This window comes from Mandrillus leucophaeus, unplaced genomic scaffold (genome assembly GCF_000951045.1).
Source record: "Mandrillus leucophaeus isolate KB7577 unplaced genomic scaffold, Mleu.le_1.0 Scaffold960, whole genome shotgun sequence".
In the NCBI taxonomy this organism is placed as follows: Eukaryota; Metazoa; Chordata; class Mammalia; order Primates; family Cercopithecidae; genus Mandrillus; species Mandrillus leucophaeus.
The window spans coordinates 1,004,283-1,012,740 of record NW_012110475.1 but is presented as its reverse complement, the minus strand read 5'-3'; the positions used below and the strand labels follow the sequence as shown (position 1 = coordinate 1,012,740).

At 43.8% G+C, this 8,458-nt stretch overlaps 1 pseudogene; it reads left to right on the top strand.

Annotated features, from left to right (window-relative positions):
- Positions 1–671: 671 nt before the first annotated feature.
- LOC105532485 lies at positions 672–7,964 on the top strand (annotated as a pseudogene).
- The last annotated feature ends 494 nt before the right edge of the window (positions 7,965–8,458 follow it).

The window sequence follows — 8,458 nt, the reverse complement described above, 5'->3', positions numbered from 1 at the left end:
ACTCACTGCAACCTCTGCCTCCCGGGTTCAAACGATTCTCCTGCCTCAGTCTCCTGAGTAGCTGTGACTACAGGCGCACACCACCATGTCCAGTTAATTTTTGTATTTTTAGTACAGACGGGGTTTCACGATGTTGGCCAGGATGATCTCGATCTCTTGACCTCCTGATCCGCCTGCCTCGGCCTCCCTAAGTGATGGGATTACAGGCGTGAGCTACCATGCCCGGCCAACAAGCTCTTAAGAGTAGTTTAGAGCCACGGGCAGCTAGGAGTGGGGACATGGTTGCCACTTAAACGGCGGCGGGCATGGACGCCTGGCGCTGCCGGCTTGATTCCAGTGGGGACAGAGTCTTTCATGATGAGATGATGAAGCTTTAACAGCTGGTGCTGGATAATCAGAAAGCACTGCTCAAGAAGAAGCAGAGAAAAAAGCTCCTTCAGCCATTCATGGTGCAGCCAAATCCAGAAGGCAGGCTAAGTTGGGTGAAGCCAAAGGCCAATGAGGAGCGCACTCCTTTGGTGGATTCTCTTATGCCCCACAGCAATGTCGTCTTCATGGCATTGATGGGCCGGCTGCTGTCCTGAAGCCAGATGCTCCAGATTTAGAAACCAAATTTCATGTTCTTCCAGTCAGCTCCCTTGTTCTGGGAGAAAATACCGAAGAGAGTGTTGATGGGGAAAACACGTCGGATACTGCTTCCAAGCCAGATCTTCAGAAGATTTTCCAAAAACAATAGTATCTCAGATAGTCTGAACTTTGATGAGGAGAGTGATGGTGAGGAAGAAGAAGGAAAGAAAATAAGATCCCAGGCTACATATTCAGAAACAGGAAGACCCAATTCCGTATCCAGCCTGCACTCGACCACAGATGCAGCTGCTTCCGGTTCCGGTGCTGCTGCCCAACCCGCCGATAACGAGCTGGGAGAAGTGGAGGCCCTGGAGGACTTTGCTTCCGTTTTCGATTTTGCAGCCCAACCGCCGCATAACCGGCTAGGAGAAGTGGAGGGCCTGGAGGACTTTTAAGTATAGTTCTCCCCTTAAAGTATCACAGTAAGATGTCATATAATCAGGGATTAAAAAAAGGAATGGATTGGGGCCCCTGCTCCACTTACTGTATATACTTGGGAAAAGAAGAAAATCAGAAGACATTTCTTCTTACAGCTAGAAAGCGGAAAAAGAGCAAATGATCCAACTGTCTTATCTTCACTGATCCAACCGATGTATCTCATGAAGGAGAAAGTTATACTGACAAACTTAGATCCAACCTCAGGGGGAACCAAGTTTACAGTTTACGACCATGGCGTCTGCCCCATGATGGCCGGGGTCTGGTAGGGAAGGCTCACACACGGCAGGAGCTGGCTGTCGTCTCCTGTGAAACAGATGAAGTGGGATCCCAAGGTCCTAGGAAAATGTTTGTGATCGTTCCCGGAATGAGCGGATCCCATTTCAGCCACGAAATAACTACGACAGCTTGTTCTCAAGATGGCAGAACAAAACTATGGCCCGGGTGCGGTGGCCCACGCCTGTAATCCCAGCATTTTGGGAGGCAGAGGCGGGCGGATGGCTTGAGGCCAGGAGGTCGAGTCCAGCCTGGCCAATGTGGCGAAGTCCCAGCTCTACAATACGAAAATTTACCGGTTCAGTAGCGCGCGCCTGTAATCCCAGCTGCTCACGGGGTTGAGGCGCGAGAATCGCTGGAACCCGGGTTGCAGAGGTTGTAGTGAGGCGAGATAGCGCCACTGCACTCCAGCCTGGGCAGAGCGAGACTTTGTCTCAAAAAACCACAAAAACAAAAAAACAAACAAACAAAAAACACAAGTGTCAGGAGAGGCTTTGGGGAGGATTTCCAGTGGACGTGAGCCCTGCAGGCCTAGGCAGGGCTTTGGGCTTTCTTCTTGGCTCCTTGAAGCCCGGATCATGGGCACGAAAGGTGTTTTGCTAAGTTTTTTGGATTATCAGCACCCCTCTGTGTATTATGTGACTCATAGACCAGTTCGCCCTTCCCAGAATGTATCTGAAACTTGAAATGCAGGAGTTCTGTGAGCTCTGCTGTCAGCACCCTTCAGCCACAGCCCTTGTGCACATAAGTGCCAGCACTGGGCAAGGCACCTGTGGCGGCTGCTCCCTTCGATTTCCCTTCTGTGGACTGACCTCTCATCCCTGCCTATTCCTGCACCGCATTAGACAAGCATGTTAAGGAGAGCCAACTGGGAGCTGCAAAGACCCTTGGCTCATCCCCCACTGACAAGTCCCACCTGCTGGGTGTGGACAAGACTGTTTCTATCTCAGGCATGCTTCCCCTCAAGTGCCTCCCACACAGCTGTGCCCAGAAGCCTCACAACTCCTCACCATCACTCCTCCCCCACTCCCCATTCCCCTTCCCCACACTGTCATCCTGAGGCACTGCCTGGCAAGCTACTTTCACTGAACACAGAAGCTAAGGAGAACTTAACGGTGGGCCTACTGGACCTCATCCTGTTCCTCCTCCTCCCTCTGGTTTAAACAGATATATAAATAACCTAATTTCACATAATTCTTGTTTATGTGTGCAGATTATTGGTTTTATCTAAGTCCTAATTACACCTTTTATATGTTATAGAAATAAAAGTAAATTTCCATAGAAAAAGAGAGAATAGGCAGCATTTAGCTTATTCTCATCAAAAAACTTACAACATGGAGCTAGCATCTCTTCAATGCTTTATCCAGTTGTCATACTCCTTTCTAAATTTGGATCAGCTTGCAGCATTGTATTCTTTGTGTCTTCAATGTCTTGAAGTGTCTCTGAGAATTTCTTTAATGTGAAGTTCTTCTTACCAACTTCACTTCCTCTATGACATTGTCATTGTTTTCTTCACAACCATTTCGCTATTTAGGTTGATAAGCTCACCTTCACTAAGCTCCTCTGGCTGCATACTGAGTCTCTCAATGGCAGCAGCATCAACCTTCCTATGGCCGGCTATTGCTTCTATGAATCCATTTATGTGTGATTTGAATTTCACATCCAATGCTATCAATTTTCATTTTTTGTTGGACAGTTTTGTTGGCCAATTCCCTCTCTTGATTGCCTATCTTTATAAAATGTCACATGGGTCTATTGCAGGGAGACAAAGAGGCAACACAACTACATGCTTTGTTGTCTGCATGGAAACTGAACAAATAACAAATGCAACAGCGACCGATCACCAGTACAGTATGAAAGAAGTGGTTAGGTTGGTTACTGATCACGATGTACATCTGTTATTTACAAAGTGATTTAAGCAGTGAAGAGTTTGCAGCAAAATGTGTACTTCATGTCATTACTCACAATCTACCATGGGAACTAAAATTTAAACGAAGATGTTGGGTGGGTGCAGTGGCTCACACCTATAATCCCAGCACTTTGGGAGGCCGAGGCGGGTGGATCACTTAAGGTCAAGAATTCAAGGCCAGCCTGGCCAACATGGTGGAACTACGTCTCTACCAAAAATCCAAAAATTAGCCAGGCATGGTGGTGCATGCCTGTACTCCCAGTTACTCAGGAGGTTGAGGCAGGACAATCACTTGAACCCAAGAGGCAGAGGTTGCAGTGAGCTGAGATCATGCCACTGCACTCCAGGGGGACAGAGTGAGACTCTGTCTCAAACAACAACAACAACAGCAACAAAAACCTCAGTTGTTGGGGCACTGACATTATTCAACTAAACCACGATGACTGTAATTCACGCAAAGTGGAATCATATACAGTGAGGGCTACTTATATAAACATAATCAAACCCTGGAGTATTCTGGGATGGACTCCACTTTTCTTTTGTCACATTGATTACTTTCCTTCCTTGTGTCTCCGACCTCAAAGGCAGTAGAGGGTGATGGTTTAACTGATCCTGGAGTTAAATTGCCTTTGGTTGCAGACTAGTCTGCCGGTTCCTGTCTGTAACTTGTCTCATACCTGTTTTTCTCTGGTCCTCTATTTTCTCATCTGGTAAAACTATAATAATAACCATTCCTATCTTGTAGAGTTTTGTGAGCATTGCATAAAAGAATCCATGTAAAATCCTCAGAATGTATCAATCATAGAGTAAGAATCCAGTGAACACTTTTATTTTAATAACATTATTACTCATAGCAGGTGGTTCTGAAAAGTTATTTATTTAACAAGTATTTATTGATGTTCTGCTATGTATTTGTTGCTGAGAATATAGTGGAGAAAGGTTTTTCCCCATAGAGTTTACACTCTAGTGAGGCAAACATCATTTGTTCATTCAAAATTAACACTCATTTAAAAAGATAAAAAATAAGCCTATGAAAAGATAGAAACATATAAAACTAATAGAAAAATAATTTCAGATAAATCATGTTAAATGCTTTTTTTTAAAGTGGGTTGTAAAACTGTTAAATGCAGAAGAAAAAAAATAAGTGAATTTTTTGGACAGCCTAGGAGCTCTGCCCCTGCTTTAGGTACCTGAGAAAGGGTCACCTTTAGTCTTTCCCAATACAAATCTTTAAATCTGCTCTTCAGAGAATTATTTCCATGACAATGTATTTGCCCAGTTCTTGCAGTGAAAGAAAAAAACCGATTTCACCAATATTTACTTATTGCTGTTAACAGATCTAAATGTTGAACAGCAGTTGGCCACCTCAGTATCCATTGCGAGTTTTTATCTTCTTTTATGGATGAGTGTATTTGACTATGTCATCCCAGACTTCCCTTACAATAAATTGAGGTATTTGCTCATATAAATATTTCAGGAAGCGAAACAAGGAGACTTGGAAAGAATGCTTGAAGAGGAGATAGATCTATGTCCCGATCCTCCTGCTATACCACTTACGTGTGTTCTCCCTGTTGTTTAAGCAGAAAAACACAAAGCACAGTTCTAAAAATACTTTATCAGTGCAATATTTCCAGTTTTGAAGACTTTTAGAGAAGGACTAAAAAGGTCCCAACCAGGGGCTGACAGAGTAGCTGCCCTGTCTTTAGAATGCAGGTTGTAAAGGGTGCATCAGGCTCTCATTGTAGCACACAGCTCTGTTGTCATGGAACGTGGGAGGAAGCATTCTCCATGAATATCTTCATATTTTGAAGAACCTTAATTACAACAAAAGTGGTATTTTGACAATTCTGTTAACAATGTGGAGGAAAGGAGGCTTGGTGCTCAAATGATGTATTTCCTTGATTATTCTGAAGCTTCTCTTCATGTGGAGAGGGTCTTCTTGCAGTGTGAGGCAGACCGCTTGGGCATTCAAGGAGAAGGGGTAGGTCCTGTTCCACAAGGCAGATTAGCTGCAACCACATGTGTGTACAAAACGAATAATGAGGGTAAAACCACAAAGTAGCGATTGTGAACTTTCTGCTTCCAAATTCTCCCAAGCTTTGAAACAGGCGAAGTACGGGGCCTGCTGTCTCTGCAGAACCAACAGTAATGGTTCCAGCTGCATCCTCTCCTACACCACCTACTATTCCTTCAAAGAACTGAAAATAGAAGAAGCCAGCTTTCAAATAAAAAGTGCATATCTCAGCACTTTGGGATGCCGAGGAGGGCGGATCACAAGGTCCAGAGATCAAGAACATCCTGGCTAGCACAGTGAATCCCTGTCTCTACTAAAAATACAAAAAATTAGCCAGGTGTGGTGGCGGGTGCCTGTCGTCCCAGATGCTCCGGAGGCTGAGGCAGGAGAACGGTGTTAACCTGGGAGGCGAAGCTTGCAGTGAGCTGAGATCGCACCATTGCACTCCAGCCTGGGTGACAGAGACTCCATCTCAAAAAAAAAAAAAAAAAAAGGCATGTCATTGTTGGTGGATCAGGTGGGCATCTTGGTGCAGAGGGTGGGGTGTGTGGCTTGTGGAATGAAGTCACACTGCAAGCCTCAATGTCTTTGTTTTGAAAAATGGTAGTGCAATCTTCTTCAGAGAAATTCTTGTTTAAAGAATGCTCAAAACGCCGAAAATAAAATTTAAAAAGAAAAAGAGGATCAGCAATAAAGCCATTAGGAAGTACGGGTCAAAGTCAAGGATTAATTACTTCGATAGATATTTCATGAGAAAGTACTTTATGCCAGGCAGGGCTGCTGTGTGTGACTGTGCAGTGTGTAGACTGCAGAAGAGCACTCGGCTGCTCACCCTATGCAGGGTGGTGGAGGCCCTAGAGTCAGACAAGTTTTTCTCTCTGAGGATAAAATGGTGAATCAAATAGACAAAGTCTCTCTCCTCGCAAAGTATACATTTCAGTGCAGGATGCAGACACATTAGCAGGCATGTATATGACAGTGTGTTGAATGTCATGTACGTGGAGTGTCATGGGTGCGTGGAAGAGGACCTTGATCCACAGAGAATCCCTCTGGAGCGGCTACAGCTGGCACCATGGAGTACAGGCTGACACCTGTACATTTGTTGCTCAAATGACACATTTCCTTGATTATTATAAAGGTTCCCTGCATGTGGAGAGGATCTTCTCCTAGTGTGGGGCAGAGAGCTTGGGCCTTCAAGAAGGGGCGGTTCCTGTTCCCTAAGGCAGATTAGCCACAACCGTATGCCTGAACAAAAGGAACACAGTGGGTGAAACCACACAGTATGTGAGCAATGGGAGTGCTTCAGACAAAGGGAGTGAAATGGGCAAAAGCTCAAGCAAAAGAAAGGCCTGATACTTTCAAGCCTCTGACTGAATTCAGTTTTAATTGGAGCATCAAGAGTAAGAATGCAGAAGGAGGTGGAGAGGGAGGTAAGGGCCCTTACGCACAGCCCAGTCGACCATGCTAAAGTGTGTGGAGCAGTGAGTGAATGTTGGCAAGCAGGAAGGGGGAAGGGTCCCAGGATCTGCATTTTGCAAAGACCATTATGAATGCCAGGTCCAGATTGATTTGAGAGGAACAAGAGGAGAAAAAGGATGCATACCACACATTGCAGATTTTACTTTGGAAACTTGTAAATCGTCTATTAAAAAATTTAAATAAATTAAAAAGGAATTAGTTAGAATTGAAAGTAAAATTCCATAAATGACCTTACCCATTTATCCATTTGGAGACAAAACCACACAGAGAAAAGTTGTTCTAAGTGATTTTAAAAAACATAAATGACTGTGTAACCCCAGTGGGATATACCCCAGGGAAAAAAATTCCCTGCAAAAAATCACTTAAACTGTTTTCAGTAATTGTTGGAGGAAATGTTAATATAATTATTCTGAGATTTCTAATCTAATACATGTAAAGTCATAAAAACACTGTAATTTTAAAGGAATTTAAAATTTGTAATGCAAGAACAAGAAGGAATTGTTTTTGTATTACAAATTGTAGAGACTTTAATTTTTTTTTTTTTAACGGAAAACATGTGAATGACATTTTTGGTGATAACAGGTGGGGCCTAAGGGTAGTCTAAAGTGGGAAGATAGAGACAAGAAAGCAAAATTATTGTACAAATTAAATAATAAGAAATTTCTGTTTTCTCTTAGCAGCTCAAGAAGGAGAATTTGAGGAAGGCTGAACTCAGAGAAGAGAGGTGGTAAAATAGAGAGAAAGGCCTCTGGAGAGATCAGCTACATGGTAGCCAGCTGGGACCCATGGAGGACAAAGATCATTATGATATTCCCTGCAGCAAGAAGCAGCAAATGAACTGTCAGGCCAGTGAGGTCCGACACCCAATTATAAGTTGTCAAACACAAACACAGTGTCTTTCCATCAAACCTACATTTGTTAACATTATTTTAATTTACCTTCTGTTTTTTGTCAAGCACTGATATTGTGTTAAATCCTTCAGACAAAGTTTGGTGCTTTCATGACCTGACTATGTGTTTGCAGTCAGTGTTTGGAGAAATGAGGGAGATGAGGGAGAAGAAGGGCTGTGTGTGTTCACAATTTGGAGCACAGCAGTCCCCAGACCAGCTTGGGAAGCAAGGTGAGCTAGTGACAAGGCGGCCAAAAAGTATAGATGAGCAGCTAGAAACAGGAGCGGAGAGAGACAGGGTGAACCGGGGGGTGGGAGAGAGCTGGAAGTCTTAAGATTAAGCCAAGAAGTGTGGTAATAAGATGCTATCACTCTGAGATGGGAGGGAGAGTTAGTCTTCATATTATGCCATATTAGATACTTATAATTGCTTGAGAGTCATACCTATGGATGTAATCTCTGCTATGCCCCAACTAGCCATGAGATTTGTGGGCAAGCTATTTCATGTCCCAGAGCCTCTTCAATTTCTTACTCTGTAAGTTTCTCCTTTGTTCTTGTTTGCTTCATGGCACTGGTTGACCCCATCTGCTCCTGCTCACACACAGCCAATGGATCCACAACACACAACTGCATGGGCCCAGAGGTGGTGGGCTTCACTCTCAATCACTAATTTCCAAACAGAGCTGGGAAAAGAAGTTGATGAAGGGAGCTAGGTGAACTCATGGTCATTCCTAAGAATCCCTTTCCTTGAATGCTCAGACAGATCCTGGTTTTTGTTTATTTGATTGATTGATTTTTTTTATTATGTTTTAAGTTCTAGGATACATGT